The 21,417-nt window shown below is 40.4% G+C and overlaps 1 long non-coding RNA gene across 1 annotated transcript in view; it reads left to right on the top strand.

Moving 5' to 3' along the window:
- Positions 1 to 20,119, top strand: part of LOC142409166 (uncharacterized) — a 22,147-nt gene extending 2,028 nt beyond the window's left edge. Inside the window, exons 2-3 of the long non-coding RNA XR_012775524.1 lie at positions 16,558 to 16,719; positions 19,420 to 20,119. This is a non-coding gene — a long non-coding RNA (uncharacterized LOC142409166). The remainder of the gene's footprint in view (positions 1 to 16,557; positions 16,720 to 19,419) is intronic.
- Positions 20,120 to 21,417: the final 1,298 nt, after the last annotated feature.

Consider the following 21,417-nt stretch of genomic DNA (forward strand, 5'->3'; position numbering starts at 1 on the left):
TGCTACGTGAAAATTTGATTTTTTCAAGTCGGGGACCAAATATTTAAAGACATATTCATTGTAAAGGTTGTCCCTAAACAGTATTTCTCCAAGTTTTTTACTAAAAAAAAAAGAAGGAAAGCATGATTAGCTCAAGCAAAGTCTTCATTCAGCTTGTATTGGAACACTACTTACTTGTGTACTTGCAATAAGACTGTGTCATAGATTCACAGAACTGCTACAGAGGGCAGTGACGGTGGCAATTTTTTTTAATCTAATAGTTTAGGATGTAGCGGTCATAACAGGAAACTGAACACTGAGTTTTAAATCCTCCATCCAAGTTAACAGATTTAGAGTTATGCTGTCAAATAGCGTGGGAACCATAGTAGCAAACCAGAGAATAGCTCTGTTTTAATGCTGTTCAAATCTACATGGGACCAGCAACTTATATTTAACTGGGGAATGCAGAAGGAAGTATATTTTGAAAGGGAGTTAATGGAGAAATCAAATATAAGTCAGACAATACGGTAAAATGACAGTGAAAACATTCTGACTGTGGGATCCTGCTCACAAATGCAAACTAAAGCTGAAAAAAGTAATTTTTAGATTCTTAATTCATTTGGATGAACAAAAATGTGGCTTTTTTTTTGTCTGCTAAGAAGAAACAGCGATGAAGAAACAGCATTGCCCTTGCTTTTAGATGAACAGTTTCCAAACCTGCATCATGACCATGTTGTGACTGCAGTCCTTGCCTTCCTTCAGGCTCCCAAATGCAAACACAAGTACGAGCACCTGCTTTCCTGTTGGCCTAGTGGCTCCACTCACAGCTGTTGCAGCCTCACACGGATTAACATCCTTAGCTTGGAGACTTTAGAGCATGCACATCTGGAATGTCAATAGCTATGCTAGTCCTGGCAGCATACCACAGAAAAACTACTGTGGTCTCCATCTAGTTTTCATTTCACAGAGATATGCTGGGTGGGAAGCAAGGGGAGGTGTATAACTGGCTTTATTTCTGAGCTGGAGGACATGGTTGCGACACACGTTGGAGCTGAAAGGTACCCACAGTGCAGGATTACCAAGACTCATTCTACCTAACCTTAAATTTTTAATTGGAACATTAAGAAAGAAATGTAGGCTCTGTAGGTAGTTATAATGGGCAGCTCCAAGGGGCTATTCAGCTGGTCTTTCGCCATTGACTATAATGAGACCCTTGGGTGATGATGCATCTAATTTGATGACCTAGTTACAAACCAAAACCCATTCAGTGTAAATGTGCACCAATTTCTAGTCCAATCTTGTTCTTTAAATAGTTGGTAATCTGAAAAACAAAAATTGTTGCTTTTTAATACTTCACTCTCCCCATCTACAAAGGATCTTCTGTAAAATGTCTTGACAGCTGTGTAGAATAATTGCTGTGTAAATGCTCCTAAGTCATATATTTATCCGGGGGGGACACAACCCAAAAATCCAAATTTGGCATGTTGATACCTGGATCTTAATTTGCATTTTTTGTGTTAATTTTGCCAATACTATTGCAAATGTATAAATTAAAATAATGGGATACTTGGCTGTGATAGTCTTTCCTACATTGTTGTGTATCAATGAGGCAAAATAAAATGGGTTTAGTAAGTATAGGTTAAATATTCTTACATTCAAAACTAGATTTGGTATTAAATTCTAGTCACTATGGAATATCATGCTAAATAATATAAAGCAGTAAACTACAATATGGTACTTAAGAGACAGTAGCCATACAATTCTGAGAAGGAGACCCTGTTATAATGACAATACCATGTATCTGATTTTCAGAAATTCTGACATGTAAGAATTAGACCAATTGACATGTAAGAGACTGATTTCCGAATATTCTTGAAAATCTCATTTACAGTGTTATAACTGCATTAATTAGAATGGAGGTTAAAATTGTGGTTAGCTTAGTTTTAATAAAATGCAAATTTCCTGAGTTCAAGGGAATCAACTAAAGGTTAAAGCAATTAACAGCTGGGTTTAGAAGCAAGAAAAAAAGTAATGAGCAGGGGAAACTACATCAGTGAGGGAACAACGAGCAGTCAGACATAGTTTTGGCAGGATCTGCCTTAGTCTGAAATGCTTCTGTAGTAGAGCTTTAGCGGAAAGACACATATAGAGTTTCTTAATTATATTCCATGTTATCAATAAAGCCAAGCAATACAACAGAAATAGAAAATTGCAGTTATGCTTACAGTTATTTTGTGGGTTTTTTTAAGCTAATCTGTCTTATATTTGTGATTTTCATATGTGCTGTTACCTGAATGAATGAAAGGTATAGCCACATGTTGGTAGACATAATAGAGAATACACCACTAGCTTTAAATTGTGTTGCGTCTTTTTTTATGTTTCACTGAATGTAAATTCATTGAAAAGCTCCCGCTGCACGATATGCTCTTAGGAATGCCAGTTTCTTTCTACATATGCAGGGTTTGGATCTGCTCACAGCAGTGAGGGTATGAATGAAACTGGTATGGTATTGTTCCTGGGATTGTTTGAATATAAATAAATCAGGTAAGAATGATGAAGTTATCTTTAAATCAATAAATCGGGTAACACTGAGCTCAGCGTTGTCACAGTTAGTTCACTGACGGAGCTTTAGCAACTATGAGGATGCATTCATGGGTTAAAGACATACCCTAATATTTGCTGTATCCTGATTTCATAAATACGATGCCATTTGCTTTTAATTTAGCCAGGTTTGTGCTTTGAAATTAGATTCCTATCAATTCCATGCCATTTTTAAAGTCTACAGTTTACAGATTGTGAACATGTTTATCTGTGTAGCTGAGGCAGTATTTCTAGAAATTTGACTTTAATGACTCAACAGAGCTTTAAATGAAGGCAAGAGGGCCTTGTTTTGAAACTTGCGCTTTTCATGTGAATTACAGCAGATTTTCCAGCATTTGTCTGAAATTTTCTTTAAATTGCTCATAGTAAGAAAATTTGGTTTTACTTCTGTCATTGATTCTGGTGTGTTTTGCAATGATATTTTAATTTCTCTGCTAATAAACTAAGAAAAGGTAAGGGAGGAGTACCTATTTATATAATTTACTCTTTCCTTCCCAGTTTACAACTATTTCTGTACCGCACAAGAAACTACTAGGAACCCCTAATACGCTCCTTTGATTGTGTTTCATGCTACCTATTTCTGCATGTCCTGATTTTTCTAAATGCTGTTACTTTTTTGTTGTTGTTACTAATCTCTCCTTCCTAATTACACTCAAGCTCTTCCTAATGGATTCCTGTCACTAATCAGAGCAGCAGAAGACCACTTATTCCTTTTGACAGAGCCTCCTAGGCTAATGCACTTACCTGGTGTAGTCAACCATTTTATCAATCCCTTTAACCTTTTAAAATTAGTGTTCTTGCCACTTTATTTGTTTTAAGAGGCCCTCTGGTGCACTATATGCTTACAGATATTTTAAAATTCTAAATAGGATTTAGCATATTAAAAATAAAAAAAATTATGTAGCAAAAATCATCATCTATGCAAATAACCTACAGTGTCTTGTAAAATCACGCTCTCCTATCCCATCTGTTTCCTCTTTTCCTATCCCATCCCCTGTACTTCCACCACCGTCCAAAAAAATTCACACATGGTGAAATAGAAATGCTTCAAATAAACCAATTCTTCTACATATTTTGAAAGTCCCTAGTAACACAGCAGCCATGTAGCATATGCTGAAAGTTCCCAGTTTCAAGATATTGGACACAGAATTTAACTTTTAAAACTTTCCTAGAAGAAAGAACCTGAAATGAGACTACAGAGTAGTAGTATAACATGCTGCCACTGTATAGCATGGCATCTTCAGCAAAGAAAATCAAATCTCGTATATTAGTTCCTTTTAGATACTGTTTCGCAGGCTCCCTTCAGGACCAAGCTCCAGTCAGGGTGCAGGTGAGTGTGTAAATATGCACAGATTCAACTCTCTGGAACCCACAGTTTCCTTTTGGCCCTTGGTGTGCCCAGTGGCTTAAAGCTCAGCTAAAATGATTGACAGTTCAGCATGTGGGCAGATATATCTGGGCAACATGCCTGTAGCTTAGAGAATGAACTGCTTCTGCCTCTGCTTAAACTACTGTCCAGCCTATCTGGGCACCCATCTGAAGAATTCCTCCTTATCCCCATTAAAATGTACCTATTTGTGAAGTTGCAACCAAAATTCACAATATGATGACTTAATTTTGTTCTTGTGAGACTAAGCTATCGTAACTTTTTTCTCTGATAGTGAATTGAATCTACTGCCCAATAAATTTATCAATCAGACCTGTCCTAGATATATCAGGATATTTTCACTATACATACACTAGGAATGGAAACATAAGAAAAAAAAACTTGGGCAATACAGAAGATGGTAACTGAGCCTAAAAAATTCCTATTTCTGTGGGACACAGAAAAACCTGAAATGATTGAAACCTCGATGTTTTGTGTACTATTAAAGTTTGAGTGACAGTAGATAATTTCTTAGTCCTATCTGTTGTCTGGTTTGAGTGGTCTCTTTCCTTCTTGTCCTTTTCAATCTCCTTCACTTCAGGCCCTGTAGCTGCAGAGCTGAGGCTATTATATGAACATATTGTATAATGTTTTAGATGAGGTGACTCTGGAAATTCAATTTTGTCTGAGATTCATGGAAACAAGTGTCATCCATCAGGTCTCAAGAGGTTTTCACCAGCTCCTCCAGCACGCTTATTGGGGTGTCAGGTGACTGTGAGGCTACAAATCATTTCTGATTTTGTTGTTCATACTGATTTTTTTCCTTTTTTTTTTTTAAACTTGGAATAGATTTCTCATGACTGCAGTCAAAGGATGTCACAGTATTACGCACAACTAAATCTACATATATACAACCCTCTGATATTTTCAGTTTAAAATCATGTAATCCCCATAACTTCTGTAGCATTATACCACGTTACAGTAAGCGAGCACCTCTCCTACAATGTTTATTTTTCATTGGATAATCCACATACTTTTGAGTTTCAAACTGGATCTGCAAGAGTGATCTGGGGATAGTCAAGATAAACATGTCCAGGCTGATTGCTATATACCTATATCACAAACTACATCCTTTTAAATTTTGTTTCACTGATGTAGCTGATTGCCTAGCTTTCCTCACTAGACATAACTTCTCCTTGTAAACCTCCCACCATCCTAATAATTCTTCTGGTTATCTCTGTAGTCCCTTTAATGTTTTCTATTTTTTTTCCATGGTTTCATTAGTGTCTGTTTAAAGGAATTAACCTTTTAAAAGAAGAGGAAGGTAATGATGAGCTTGGATTGTTTTCAGCTTTTGGAGTGTGTAATTTCTAGAGACTGGATCATTTCATCCTCCGCAAAGTGTAAAAAAATTGTCTCTCAAATCACTTAGAATGAGAAGTACCATGACCCATACCCAATGGTGTGTTTATTGCTTAAAAAAAATCTTACCCTACTTAATGGTAATACTTGTTTTGACAGAGGATCTTCAATCAAGAAAATGGGTGATTAGTTTTATAGGTCCTTATTAATTATATAAATCTAGAAAAAGTGATTAAAATGTGACATGGTTCATCAGACATAATTTTGTTGGACTCATTTTTGTGCATGTTCAGCATCAGGAACATGCAATGTGCATAACACTGTATAGAAGAAAATATAGATGGGGTTTCCAGTGGATAGGGTTGCTGAATGCTGAATGCTTAATGCTGAACTACACAAGATAAATTTAGAAATTGAGGTATTAAAGCAGGCAAGTTATGTTTCATTTAAGATTATAGTAACTGGATTGGTCATCATGAAAAATTTGCTAATTTTACCCTGGATAAATAGATATATAGATATATCAGTCTGTGAATTAAATGCACTTCTCCACCTATTGTAAGGAACACGGGGAGAACAGACTTAACAGTTACTGTGATCGAAATCATTACTGAATGCAATTAGTGTAAGAGCAATCATTGTGTAACATAGTGCTGCTGTGTAATGCACTTCTGTTGTATGAAACTAAAATTGCCTAAAAGCAAAGATCTTCAGTGAGCTCTGTGTAGGTTAACGGCACTGAACGAAGGTAATGAAATCCTGGAAAACCCTGCCTCCATATTCAGAGCTGTTCCAACGTAGCTCTGCAGTGGTATAACTGCACCCATCAACCAAAGGCGATTTTCCTGCTAGCTATGACCTGACACTTACAGCAGATTTGATGACATTCTCTGTGCTGTGGCTACCGTTCTCTCTGTAAGCTAAGAATGACTTTGGAGAAGAAAACCCCCTGGAGTTAAACTTGTTGTGTAGCTGCTGGTATTTAAAACAGGATAAAAAGAAACTATATTTAGAGTATAAATATTTTCACAATATTACAAGACAGCTGTACTAACTGATATGTCTGATATGCTATGGCTTCGATCCATGGTGGTGTTATTTATCATTAGTTCCCTTCCATTCCCTGTGAAATTCTGAATTTCAAACCAAAACAAAAACTTTCTGGAATAAGAAGTAGGAAAAAATACTTTTTTCCCAAATAAAAGAAATTCTTTGTAAAAATGATTTTGAAATAATTTTAACTACTTCCCATAGAAGATCTTTACATTAAATAACATTAAATCCTGGAAAATCAGGCTCTGGTGCTTATCACTCAGCTCAGGACTCCTGAGTCCCCTTGCTCAGTGCTGCAGAGATAGAGACTTGGAAGCTATTTTGTAGGGACTCTGGAAAAAACGTGTCCCCTGCCCCAGACTCTCTGTTGTAGTGTCCATGAGCAATCTTGCGTCCAGCATTCATTTCCTGCCATGCTAAGGAAAAGGTTGCACATTGTATGTTTTCTGGCTAAATGGCCCTCAAGGTTACAAACTCGGGCAAAAACCTTCACATCAGTATTGACTTCTGTGTTATCCTGATTGTAATCTGCATGAGTAAGCCAGGACCCTGGAAGTTCTTGATTTTACATTGGTGACAAAAAGGCAAACCAGAAAGTCTGTTTCTAAAAGCTCTCCAGCCAGACCCTCAGCTTTTATAAACTGGCACTGCTGTGAAGCTGGGATATGATTTAACAGTGCTTTTCCTTCTTTAGGGACAACAGTCATTGAAGCCAGTATTTCAAGTAACAGTTCTTGAGGATTCAGGTCTTTGTTACTTATCTTGTAATATGACATGCGTAGGAAACATAATTCTACTGCTTTGGTTAACACAAAGTGAAAAGCCCCATTATTTTTAGAATTAAGTAGCACTCCATAAAACTGTACAGAAATAAGCAAAAAATGTCTGCATTTTCTAGTAGTTCAAAATGGCTTGGGATCTAAACAAACTAAAAGATAGCTACTAGCAACAGTATTTCCTGAGGGAATATAATTACAGTTTCATGTTGCTGATTCCTCTACCCTGTCTTTTGTTCTTGGATGGCAGGAGAGTGAAAGATAATTAAAACCAAGGAGAAGAAACAACTAAAACCACAGTGACATTAACTGAAATAGCACAATAGGCACTTATGTGTCTAGAAATACAAAACCATTTTTGCATGTCATTGTTTCCAGCTGTAAATGTGGATTTGTAGAATTAAATGGTGTCTTTTGTAAGATGTTACAATTTATGCATTATAGTAGCAAGTATATCAAGGTGTGATACAACTGGAGGTTACAAGCCATTATGTAGCACTGAATCTGGAGCCACCATTCAGCAAAACTCTTATCCCTTCCCATACAAGCATCCTGCTCCCCTCCATATTTACCTCCTATCATTTAAGACCCGTTCACACAGAGTAGCTTGTCGGTGATTAGATCACAGAGACTTGTTTAGTATGGCTAACAAAATGCTGTCCAGTAGCAACATACATGGAAATAGAGGGCTATGGAGAACTGAAAGTTAAGTTCATCCCATTAGGACATCTTAACGCCCCATAAGGTGATAACCTGTAATCTGTTTTAAATATGACCATGTGTCTTCATGAAGTTGAAATGTATCCCACAAGAAAGGATCTATAGTCACCGCCCTTGTTCTCTGTAGGCCTCCTTACATCTGGAAACTATGGGAGACTCTACTATATCCAGAGGTGCCAGCAGTTTACCAGAGGTTTCAAGGGTCTGCTGCTAGCAGGTACAAACAATCCACAGAAAAGCACTATGGTAACTTTGCCATGAGATTTGCGAAGACATAGACTAGTAATTCCCTGCAAATAAGATTTGACCCTTGCAATTACATTCATGCCTGGGAACTTGTAACTGAAATTTGTTATTTACAGTAAACACTTATTTGGAACCACATTGTCTATATGGTTCCTGATGTGTCAAGAGCACTGAAAACCGCAAAACACTGAACCACGCTTACTCTTGTATCAGCTTTATTAAATAATAAACAAATTGGTAGCATATTTTTCCTGTGTCGGGAAGAAATATAACCCTAACTCCCATAAATCTCTCTGAACTATTATGCATCAAAAGTACCTAAATTCAAGCTGTAGCACAAGTCTGGCTTGAAACTTTGTCAGGTTTAAAATTTGGCACCAAGTTGTGAACAACATACCGTTTTGGGATGTCCACCATTCAATGGTTGAGTTGTATAGTCATGTAGCTCTCCTGTTGTCCTCCAGAAATCCTGAAGTACTTCATGATGCTGGGCATCATTTTCTTTGCTTTACTGAGAATGGAACAGACACAGAAGTCTTCGATGGAGTATTCATACAATAAGTTTATACTATATTCGGAATAAAATTCAGAGCTCCTAAGAAAGAGAAGCATTTATTGTGAAATCTGCCTTGTGCATCTGAATGTCTCACAAACATGAAGTTTGTCGTGCAACATACTAATTGTACAGCTCTTGGTGGTTTTTCATGAAAACAACCAGATCTAGTAGCTTGACAGCACAGTCAGTGTTCTGTGTCTCCGTAGGTACACGAAGTGTACAATCTACTCATTTCACACTAATTTTTAAGTGTTGTCATTAAATAATGAATTGTGTGGGAAAGTGTGGTTCTATATAGATGAAAGTGAATTACACACTTTTTTTTTTCCTGGTAGTTAAGGCCGGTCACCTGGGCTGACTCTTCCCTCCTTTGGCTTACAGGCCTTTGGCTTACTCCTCCTAACGAGCTTCTGAAAACAATTTCATTTGTATCAGCAGAGAAGCAAAACAGATCAATTAGTCAGACTGCAAGTTGGTACTGCAAAAATGAGAAGAAAAAGCAGTTCATCTCCTTCTGATTTTCTTTTACATTTATTTTTCTTTAATTTCCCAGAGGAAATTGGAAGGGTTTCAAGATGACATGTGCCGTACTGCAGTCTCAATTAGTTTATAGTGAAACAGTGCCAGGGCAGGGAGATACAGCTTTACTGCATGGCATCACGTGGAATCTAGGAGCTAAATTAACCTGCCATCCTTTTCTCTAATGATCTTGTGAAAAAAATTTACAACACCATAGAATTTGAGTGTGTTCAAAAGGAACGTTCCTTTGCTCGCTTACGCTTCAGTGTTACGTCCTGTTGCATGCATTTAGAATTTAGTCTCCTTTCCTTTTCAGTTACAACAAATGGCTTAATAAGATAACTGCCTTAATAAGACAAAATAAGGAAAGGAATACAGACAGTGAGTAAATCTTATGTCCCTTCAGATGCTTGGCACCCCACGTTCGTGCAGCATCGGGCAGAGCTCTGATGGATTTTCTCATGGCACGCTGCGCAGAGCAGATCCTGTCCATGGAGAGAAGCTCTCCCCTTTGGTCATTCGAGCTAATATATCATTTCCTTACAAGAAAACAACTCTGTTCCTAAAGGATGTTCACGTGAGAACTTTTTGTGGCAATTTTAGATAAAGGCAAGGCCATGCAGGTGGCATAACCACCAGTATGGAGTGGGAGCTGCCTGCAGGCTCCTCTGTTGCAATGGGCTGGCTCAGTTTATGCTGTGGGCAAGGGATCTGTAGGACACCAGCCTGTGGCTGCTCAGGCTGTCAGGTGGACCACCTTGATGTACAGTGGTCTCCTGGTCAGGATGGGTATGAACACAGAACCTTTCTTGGTACTTCAGTGGAGGTACATTTATTATGTAGTCAATCAGCTGATGTGCAGGTTCGCCATGGCTCGCTACTGGAAAGAATCAGAGCAATTGTTTATTGGCATTGGGCTGGAGATGCTTCTTAAGTGAAAAGAAAGTGCAGAGAAGAGGTATCTAAATTTATTTTACTGCTACCAGGACAATATTCCAGACAATAGTGGAGAACTATTAATTAACCACAGATTTCATACAACTAGTTGTATTTGTCAGGTGTTCCACTCGATCCTATTTTCATCTTCAGTCAGCTACTCCTAACTTAGCACTTACTAAATAGAAATAATGGTGGTCATTGTGTTTATCCCATAACTAATCAATGCAGAAGACGCCTGGTTGAGTGCATAGGTTATTACTGTTTGTTGTACGCTTGTATGCAGAATGACTTGTGGACTTTGTGACTTTGCAGCAGCTCCTGGCTTTTGAAGAGTCACCAGAGCACATGGAAAGCGTGCAGAGAAGCCTTCTCTTTGCGTTTTGCTCCCACGGTTGTAGTGATCGTCAGATTTTGCATGTATTACAGAAAGAAGTATGTATACCCTGAGGGGACTATCTTTTTGAGGATGGTCGTGAGGACTTTTTTAGGGAACAGGGTGGTGACATCTCTCTCTGCAGGCAGGCGGTCAGAAGGAGATGGACATAGACAAGCTTTTTTTATGATGGAGGAGTACTCTAATAACCTCAGGCTAACTAATGCCTGACGTGAAAGAGAAGGGGTTTGCACTATTTTTGGGGTGGGTGGAGGGGGAAATTGGTCAGATTTTTTGTCTGTTAAATAAAATCCTGTTGAGACAACTTATCAGCGTGATTTCAGGAGTTCCTGCTGGTAGTAAAATCAGCATAAAGGCATTGCAAGTGTTTTACTCCAAATAGAGAGAAAACATAAAATTATCTTCTTAGAGAGTATTTTCCATTATGTTGCACACAATGTCATGCAGCTTTTGTAATTGCCTAGTAATTTAATGGGTTTGCATCTTTTGCCTTCTTTTTAAATTTTATAGTGCAAAAATAGGAATATTTGGGAAGTTTTGGTTTTACCATTCTTGACAGATCACGATGGCTTCCTTTGCAGACTTTCCATAGAAATACTGTTCCTAAATGTGATACTTTCTATCAAGAGGAATTGGTTTACTTTATAAAACTCTGATGTCTTGAAAAGCAGTTTTATACTTGGTGGACATCTGCTGCTTTCACTATAAAATTGTTCTTTCAGTTCATCTGACACTTCAAATAATAACCCATTTATCAACAGCTAATACCATCCACTATTGTAACAGAAGAATTTAAGAAGTGCTACCTAAGAACATGGCAAGAGCAGGCGCTTTAAAAGAAAACCTTTAATGAATGCTATGAGCAGAATATTACCTTTAGGGCTGCAATTTTTATGAACTAATAGCTTTAAGTTCATAAAAATAGCTTTAAGATTTAAGCAACTTTGGAATTTGGCAAAAATTCTTTTCAGAGTTGGTACAGGGGAAGCCTACAACTCCAAAAGAAAGTGGAGTTTTGAAATGGGTGCTGATGTAACTAGGAACATGAGAGCGGGAGAGCATTGCCATGTGCAACCTGAATGCTCACGGAGGTGAAAGAAGGGGAGAGCGGGCAGGGCAGGTGGGCCACGGTTAGTGTTGCAGCACGCTGATGAGTGCATGGAGGCAGGAGAGCTTTACGGCTTCCTTGCATCACCAAGGAATAACTGTCACAATAACTTTTTAAAGTAAGAGGCATTTCCATGCCCAGTGTGACTTGCCTCAGCTTGCTCCTTGATGCTCTGTTGAGCAATTCAGTTACAGAGATGTATTGCGAACCAGGTGGGTACATTTCAGTGAGGGGAATGGGAAGACAAGCTGAAGCTCTCTGAAATTACTTGATGCTTCTCACTGGGGTACTATAATTGGAAGAAGTGATCTGAAATGTCTGCCGACTAAGAAGAGAAAGTCTTGATATGAAGAAAAATGTTATCTACTGGGTTAGGCTCACTCTTTGGGAAACTGTTTTCTTTTTTTTTGTGCTATTGTTCTTCTGTAATGAAGCAATTTTTGCAGGAAAATTGAGCTGTCTTTTCTCATACACACTTGATCGCTGTTTTGTGAACTTCCAAAAATATGGGTTTTAGCTGGATTTCTGACAAGATTTTTTTTCCTCTCCACTATCATGTAGCTTTAAGCTGTTTAAGATTTTTAGTGGTAGTGACAGATCTAGAACTTGGTCAAAAATATCCGAGGGATCTATTCATGTTATCCCTATTTGAAAGTCTGGATTACAGTTCTTACTAGAATAGACTTACTGGACATTAAACTTCAAATGTTTTTTATTAGCAGGACAATACCTCAATTTAATTCAGAACTACCTTGATGGTAAATACGAGAATCTTTTACTAAATTTCTTTTAGCCAGTTGTTGTGCTGGCATCTAGTTATACTGGTTTCTACAAGACGAAGACTGTTAATGATGAACCTTTGTGCCCTGTTTTACTCTAGAACTAGAATTATGTTAGTTCTAGTGTGTTAAATTTTAAATCTCTGGCTAAACTAGCAGGTCGTGTTAAGCAGGTATCATGAGCAGCATAGCTGTCTGTTTATGGCAGCACCTTCATAACTGTTACCTTCAGTGAATTGGTTCAGAGAAACTGAACTGGTAAATGGATGCAGAAATCATTATCATCATTACAGTTTTTCTTTTGATCATTTGTTGTTAGCTTTCTGTAAGCATCGCATCAGAAAGAATTAGAGATGGGGGGGGGGTTAACGTGTTGACTTAAAAGGTCAGGTTTTAGGACGGAATTTTGTAGGCATTTCTAGATGGATCAGACCAGGGATTGGTGTGGCTTGGAGCCTCGCAGGTGGCAGTCAGAGAATATTTTATTCATACATCTGTTTTTTAAAAACTGGTTTACAGAGGAGTCTGTGGCCTCATGATTAAGTTCTTTTCTCACTTAGCAGGTGTAAAAAGGTGTTTCTGTAAAAGTGCTGGTTACGTTGTCATCAATAGATAGAGTTTGCCAAGACTTTGACCTTTGCAATACCTTTGACAACAAATTTACGGATTAATTATGCATTGTGTTAATAATGGCCTTTTACAGTCTGCAGTTTCAGTTCAACTGAGGGCCCATTTCTGCAGGTATCAGTCAGAGGGATTAATAGGGGTTTCTATTACCTATTTCATTAAAGCTGTCTTTTGTGAAGTTCACCGACTTATCTTTTTGCTAGTAATGTATTTATCAGCTGGAGATCATCTGATTCTTTGATCATCTTCTGTTCTGCTCTATTTAAATACAGGTGATCAGAATGATACATTCAATTGTAGATGAAAGCATACCATTAATTTAAAGGACTGCATGACACGTACATTATTTTATTTGCCACACCTTAACTGATTAAAAATAATCATCTTGTATAATCCCTTCTAAAATGACACACCTCAGCAGTCATTAGTTCACTGAATTAGAGGAGGAATTGAGTCAGATTTATTTTTTTTTTAAACCTGCTGCCTAGGTAAGCTGGTGCTTCCACTGATCTACCCAAAAGAATAAGTCTTTTACAAGAGAAAATAAACTGGATTGGAACTAGCTTTCTTGGCTGTACTTAGAAATGGCACAGCAGGCACCCGAGGAATCATACCTCGTGTCTTGTTCTCCTGTTATTCTGAATCACCTTGTGTGCCTGGGTCTTGCTCCAGTCTGGAATGGGAATGCCGCAATCACAGAATCACAGAATCGTATAGGTTGGAAAAGACCTCTAAGATCATCGAGTCCAACCGTAAACCTAACACTACCAAGACCACCACTATACCATGTCCCTAAGCACCTCATCCAAACGTCTTTTAAATACCTCCAGGGATGGCGACTCAACCACTTCCCTGGGCAGCCTGTTCCAGTGCTTGATAACCCTTTCAGTGAAGAAAAATTTCCTAATATCCAGTCTAAACCTCCCCTGGCGCAACTTGAGGCCATTTCCTCTTGTCCTATCGCTTGTTACCTGGGAGAAGAGACCGACCCCCACCTCTCCACAACCTCCTTTCAGGTAGTTGTAGAGAGCAATAAGGTCTCCCCTCAGCCTCCTTTTCTCCAGGCTAAACAGTCCCAGCTCCCTCAGCCGCTCCTCATAAGACTTCTGCTCCAGACCCTTCACCAGCTTCGTTGCCCTTCTCTGCACACGCTCCAGCCCCTCAATGTCTCTCTTGTAGTGGGGGCCCAAAACTGAACACAGTATTCGAGGTGCGGCCTCACCAGTGCCGAGTACAGGGGCACGATCACTTCCCTAGTCCTGCTGGCCACGCTATTTCTGATACAAGCCAGGATGCCATTGGCTTTCTTGGCCACCTGGGCACACTGCTGGCTCATATTCAGGCAGCTGTCAACCAACACCCCCAGGTCCTTTTCTGCCAGGCAGCTTTCCAGCCACTCTTCCCCAAGCCTGTAGCGTTGCATGGGGTTGCTGTGGCCCAAGTGCAGGACCTTGCACTTGGCCTTGTTAAACCTCATACAATTCACCCCAGCCCATCGATCCAGCCTGTCCAGGTCCCTCTGCAGAGCCTGCCTACCCTCCAGCAGATCAACACTCCCACACAACTTGGTGTCATCTGCAAACTTACTGAGGGTGCACTCGATCCCTTCATACAGATCATTGATAAAGATGTTAAACAGAACTGGCCCCAGCACAGAGCCCTGGGGAACACCGCTTGTGACCGGCCGCCAGCTGGAGTAAACTCCATTCACCACCACTCTTTGGGCCCGGCCATCCAGCCAGTTCTTTACCCAGCGAAGAGCACACCCGTCCAAGCCATGAGCAGCCAGTTTCTCCAGGAGAATGCTGTGGGAAACCGTGTCAAATGCTTTACTGAAGTCTAGGTAGACAACATCCACAGCCTTTCCCTCATCCACTAGGCGGGTCACCTTGTTGTAGAAGGAGATCAGGTTGGTCAAGCAGGACCTGCCTTTCCTGAACCCATGCTGGCTGGACTTGATCCCTTGGTTATTCTCTACATGCCGTGGGATGGCACTCAGGATGATCTGCTCCATCAGCTTCCCCGGCACCGAGGTCAGGCTGACAGGCCTGTAGTTCCCTGGGTCCTCCTTCTAGCCCTTCTTGAAGATGGGCGTCACATTAGCTAATCTCCAGTCAGCAGGGACCTCCCCAGTTAGCCAGGACTGCTGGTAAATGATGGGAAGGGGCTTGGTGAGCACTTCTGCCAGCTCCTTCAGTACTCTCGGGTGGATCTCATCAGGCCCCATAGACTTGTGAGTGTCTAAGTGGTGCAGCAGGTCACTCACCATTTCCCCCTGGCTTATGGGGGCTCCATTCTGGTCCCCGTCCCTATCTTCCAACTCTGGGGGCTGGGTACCCAGAGAACAGTCAGCCCTGCTATTAAAGACTGAGGCAAAGAAGGCATTAAGTACCTCAGCCTTCTCCTCATCCTTGGTCACTGTGTTCCCTCCCCCGTCTACTAGGGGCTGGAGATTCTCCTTAGCTCTCCTTTTGCTGCTAATGTATTTGAAGAAGTGGTTTTTGTTGTCTTTTACAGCAGTAGCCAGATTGAGCTCTAGCTCAGCTTTGGCCCTTCTAATTTTCTCCCTGCACAGCCTCGCTACACCTTTGTAGTCCTCCTGAGCTGCCCGCCCCTTCTTCCAGAGGTCATAGACTCTCCTCTTTTTCCTGAGTTCGAGCCAGAGCTCTCTAGTCAGCCAGGCCGGTCTTCTTCCCCGCCGGCTCGTCTTTTGGCACCTGGGGACAGCCCGCTCTTGTGCCTTTAGGACTTCCTCCTTAAAGAATGTCCAGCCTTCCTGGACTCCTTTGCCCATTAGGGCTGCGTCCCAGGGGACTCTCTCGACCAGTCTCCTAAACAGGCCGAAGTCTGCCCTCCGGAAGTCTAAGGTGGCAGTTTTGCTGACCCCCCTTGCCGCTCCTCCATGTATCAAAAACTCTATCATTTCATGATCACTCTGCCCAAGACAGCCTCCAACCATCACATGGCTCACAAGTCCTTCTCTGTTGGTGAACAAGAGGTCCAGCGGGGCACCTTCCCTCGTTGGCTCCCTCACCAGCTGTGTCAGGAAGTTATCTGCCACACGCTCCAGGAACCTCCTGGACTGTTTCCTCTCTGCTGTATTGTATTTCCAGCAGACATCTGGTGAGTTGAAGTCCCCCGCAAGAACAAGGGCTAGCGATCGTGAGGCTTCTCCCAGCTGCTTATAGAATAGTTCGTCAGTCTCCTCATCCCGGTTGGGGGGTCTGTAACAGACTCCCACCACAATATCTGCCTTGTTGGCCTTCCCCCTGATTCTCACCCATAGACACTCCACCGTATCATCACCGTCATCGAGCTCTAAACTATCCAGACTCTCCCTGATGTACAGGGCTACCCCACCACCTCTCCTGCCTCGCCTATCCCTCCTGAAGAGTTTAGTGTGCACAGGTGTGCACAGAAGGTGTGCACAGGCCTGGGAAGTGCTACCAGGTATTTCAGCTTAGATGTAGTATAGCAACAGAGAGAAACAGGGAGAAGAGAAAACTTCTACAGCCATATTTCTTTTCTTCAGGTCCTCAAGATAAAAGTGGAAGCTAGGATGTGCACCCTGCTTTACCTGCCTCTGAAGTGTGTGAGTCAAAATTGGAAACATAGCTCCAAAAAGCAAGTGGCAGCCAGCAGAGCCCTCCTCAGGATGAGATCCAGCAGCTCTCTTCACAACTCCTGGTTGGAGGTGAGCAAGAAACACATTCTCCTTTTGAGGCTTTTCTATGTTTTATTTTGCTCCTGGTTACACTGGTGTCTGCAGAGTATTCACCACTTTTGAAAACTTGCCCTAATTTAGTGTGTTAATTTAGGATCCTTAGGGCTCCTGTGATAATTAATCAATTATTCAGTATTATCAGTGGTCTGTCTATTACTTTTTTGATGCAGCAATGCTGGCCAATGTCTGCCAGAAAATTCTCCTTCCATTTTCTCACCTAGTGATACAAGTCCTCAGACCAATCCTTTTAGCTTTTCAGGATATACGTCCCAGTTTCCAAACTCCTCTTCCAAACTCTCACAAACGCTCTGAGTTGGTTTGCTTTGCATATCATTCCACTAAAATTAGTCATTTCCAGACAAGCAATGAGCCCTCTGCTTACTGGTGTCATTTGAACTTACCTTTAACACTATCTGACTTCAATGACAAAACCAAATTTGTTTACTTTATTTAAGCAAAAGACTAGAGCAAAAAAAAAAGGCAGTGAGGAGTGAAACAAAAAAATGCAATCTTGAAGTCTGTTTCATGTGGAAGCGTTTTCCTAGCTGTCACTTTGAATCTTTACAGCACATTTCAGCCATAGCAGCATAGGGATCAACTTGGCTAGCACTACTCTGCCTCCAAGTATTACTTTTCCCAGTTGGCCCCTATGTCTCCTTGGCATACTGGATTCTAGCTGGTATAACTGAAGCTAGAAATAGCATTGTTGGTGTGCTTTGCTGCTATAGAAGAAGCAGAGGAGGTAAGATCTTGTATTAGATCATCTGAGATAGGATCTAAGCTACATGTTTATATAAAAGCATTTCCTTTTTAACAAGGAGGCCTTACTGTATTTCAACTTTTTTGAGCTCTTCAAGACATAGCAGTGCTCGTGCAAGCTGAACTGGGAATGCTTGTCTCTGAACTCCTGAAAGGTTCTTCAACATGTTAATTCTCTGCCCATGTTTTTCTTCTTGCTGGGGAAAACAATTGTATTCTAGCTGCAAATTCGACCTTCCCTTTTCAGGCAGAAAAGTCTACATTGTGAAATGCTTGTTTTTTCGAACTGATTGCAAATTGCCTATCATAAAAGTTATCCACTGTGTAATAGCTTCAGTTGTATGTAGCTTTTCTGACTCGCTAAAGTGACTACACACACCTTAATCAACCATGTGTCAACATTAAAAGCAAAGTACATATACTAAACTCCTTGTTTTCTGAACATTTCTTCCCCTGGCAGTTGCTACACAGCCAGCCTCCACCATCTCCACGCAGACCCTTCAGATAAGCCAATACAATTTAAGCTGCTGCGCAGAAAGACCCATAAACCTCTCTGGGTTAAAAAGAACCATCTTAAAAGTGGTGGTGCTTTTAACCTGGATAAAGCTCAGTTTTCAGCTGAGATTAATTTCATGTGAATAAACAGTGAGTTCATTTTAGGCTGCCTGGGCCAGCATTGCTTCCCAGAGAAACGCTCGGGAAACTGCTGGGAGGAGTTTCCTGCTCCCCAACACGAGGAGGTATGATCACTACCCTAATGCCTAGTTCCCCCTGAAACCAGAGGGTGTTGGCTGCCTCCGTATAGCCTGAAGCTCTCAAGCTAGGAACTGAGCTTGAGGCAGGTATGTATTCTTATCGTGTTGCCGTTATTTAAAGTCCCTTTGCCTCTGAACTGAGATACTATGTGGATACTAAGCTGGACTCAAGTGCACTTGGTAGTTCATTGACTTAATCTGATTTGAACCTAAAATTAATGTTTTCAGGGCCTCAAAAGTGATGGAATAGAGAGACGCAGTGTCCTTAAAGTTAATAGAGTAAATCAAGCTACCTTATATATGAAAGTAGGCAGGACAGCAAATGCAAGTGAGAAAGCCTGGATTCTTCAGTTCAGTGTTTCAACCTAAATTAAGTGATTACTACAGGAAAACGGGAGAGCAGAGCAGGAGAATAAGCCAAATTTATATTACAAGTATATACAGTAAGCAAAGTGCAAAATTTGATAAAAGTAACTATAAATGGGAAGGTTGAATGACAGGAAAACAAATTGTGTTTAAAATACTCTCTTTTTCCCCCCTTTGTGAACAATGTGGGCAGTCTGCCTCATACAGGCACTAGGGGTGAAGGGGAATGTGTAGAAAAAGATACAGTTTTGTTAGCATGAAAGCATAACCTGTGCACCCAGCACGTGCCGCCTCTTGTTGGTTACAGAGGAAAATACGTGCTCCTGCCCAGAGCCTTCATCTTCCCTGCCCTTCTTAGAGGATCCCAGGGCACCCTTTAGCTGCGACGGGATTTTCAGCCTGCGCTTGCTCAGTCGTTCCCCGCCCGGTCAATGTCTGTGTGCGTACAACCTTCTCAACACCCATCGCTAAATGAACAAATCTTTAAAGTAGCTGTATTTAAAACACTGCAGTATTTCCAGAAGGATGTCAGTTTTAACCGTGCAAAATTTGCACTGGTGTGAGAGTATTTTGCAGTTTGTATTTATTGGCAGATATCAGTTTTTTGAGAAGTTTTTTCCTGGACTTTCTGCTTCACTTCGTAAGGTGGTATTTGGAAAACAGAGCCTCTGTTTTTGGGCTTTCTTAACTTAAAAAATGTATTAATGAATTAAAAAAAAAACCCCAAACTTAAGAGTACGTTCATGGGGGAAATAACATTAAAAGCTCTAAACACTATCCTCTTTTACAGCAGGAGTGTCTGTATCGTATCTCTGGTCGGGAAGCAGCAGCTGGAGGGAGAGAAATTGCGTTCACCAGGAGAGGGCTCCCGCAGTCTTCTGGTATTACTGAACTTGGGAGCCTGAAGACCCAAAGGTGTAGCTACAGAAAAATTCATGCAAGAACTGCTCAAATCGGATTATGTTCACCAGCGTGCCATAGATACCACAAATGTAAAACTTAAATAAGTCTGATTTTGCTTAAAAGTTTTTTTTAGAAAAAAGTGAAAAACAAGAATGCTGTTGCAACTCAGCTTGATCCCCCCCCCCCCTTTTTATAAGACTGTTGTTAAACAGCATTTAAATGATATTATAGAAATCAGCTTTGTAAACAGCACCACCACCAACGTGCAGATTAACACCACTGTGCTTGGCTTTGCCAAGGAAATTCCAGAGACTTACAAAGTCCCTTCAATTCGGGGTGCTTAATATGGTTTAATCACTATTGGAGTAGAAATTCATGTTTCAGATAGGAAACAGCAATTTTTTTTCATATTGTTTATCATTTTTTGCTGTCCTTCACATAACCTTGTGTATCATGAAGGATAAATTTATATCGTGATACAAACACAGAATCAGCCAGGCTGTACCTCCTTTTATTAAACCTCTTATTTCTTAAAAATAAATGTGGTAAAATCTTTGTATGAATGCTGTTGCACAATTAGTGTAACAGATGCTGTCTTCATTTCTGCTTTAAACAAAAGAAAGCCAGGTTATTTGTGTTTCTAACAATGGTTAAATGAACTCTGCTTTTTAGTTCTTGTTTATTGTTGTAAATTACAGGTTTAGTTCTGCTTACAGTCTACTGTAAGCATTATCCCATGAAATTCATGCATGGAAAGTAGAAATCAGTTTATTACAGTGCATGCAGTCAGTAATATAAGCAAGGAAAATAAACCATTATTCATTTATGGTGTCTTCTTTAAATAAAAGCTTTTTCTAGCCTGGGTTTTTTTTTTTTGGTGGTGGTCATAAAATTCTTAGTATAGTCATGTCTTTAAGACGTTCATAATTAAGGGACAGATCGGAAGTTCTATTTCAGCAAAACCAACTGCCAAACTGTGGAAAAGAAACTTTTACTTTTCACGTATTTGAACAAGTGTCAATGAAATGTGCTGCAGTGTTCCTGTAGCTTTTTAGGGATAGCTTGTTCTATTCAACTTCTCATTTTGACAGATGTGCTCCTTTTTCTAGTGCTACTGTCTTTAACAATTTTCATGGTAGTAATTCAACAAAATCTTTTATCAGCATCAGACCTATTGTGCCGTGTAATGGACCAATAAAAATGTAGGGAATACCTTAACAGCAAAGGGTAGTTTGGTGTTGGAGCTGTATTACAATGTGAAGTTGCTTGGGTCAGAGCACATACCAAAGTCTACCTTCAGTGAGTTAAAATAAATTTATCTTAATAAAAGAAAATAAACAAAACTGCATATCCAACTATCTACCTTTTTTTGCCATACTATTAGTAAGGCCCTAGGTCCTGGATGTATTGAATTAATCAAGTAGTCCTGCACTGATAGATTTCTTCATTCCACTTCATCTCTGGGAAGTGATTCCTCATTCCTGCTCCAAAAAGTCTCACGCAGGTGTCTTCCACAGCTTTCTGGAAGGCTTCCAATTTTAGACTGTTTCAGATCAAGGGGAAAACAAGTACCATAGAGTTTGCAGTCTCATTCACTGCTTTTTTCAGCCATCTCTTCTCTTCTGGGAAAGGAATAGACTTGAGGGCCCCTGCTGACTGCAGGTGTGATGATGTGCAAGGGGGAGATTGGTGTTCTGTGCCCCCGAGAGAGCTCCTGGGAACTAACTGTAATTTGTCTGACATACACGGCCTTGGAGCAGCTTTTCTGAAGAATGGGCTCCCACAAAACCAGTCAGAGATCAACTGGGCCCTGAATGAGCTTTAGTCCCCGAATGATCTTAAGAAGCAATCTCAAGTAGAGCATATTGTGATTTGGTTCTGCAGT

The sequence above is a fragment of the Mycteria americana genome, chromosome 4 (assembly GCF_035582795.1).
Source record: "Mycteria americana isolate JAX WOST 10 ecotype Jacksonville Zoo and Gardens chromosome 4, USCA_MyAme_1.0, whole genome shotgun sequence".
NCBI classification, from domain to species: domain Eukaryota; kingdom Metazoa; phylum Chordata; class Aves; order Ciconiiformes; family Ciconiidae; genus Mycteria; species Mycteria americana.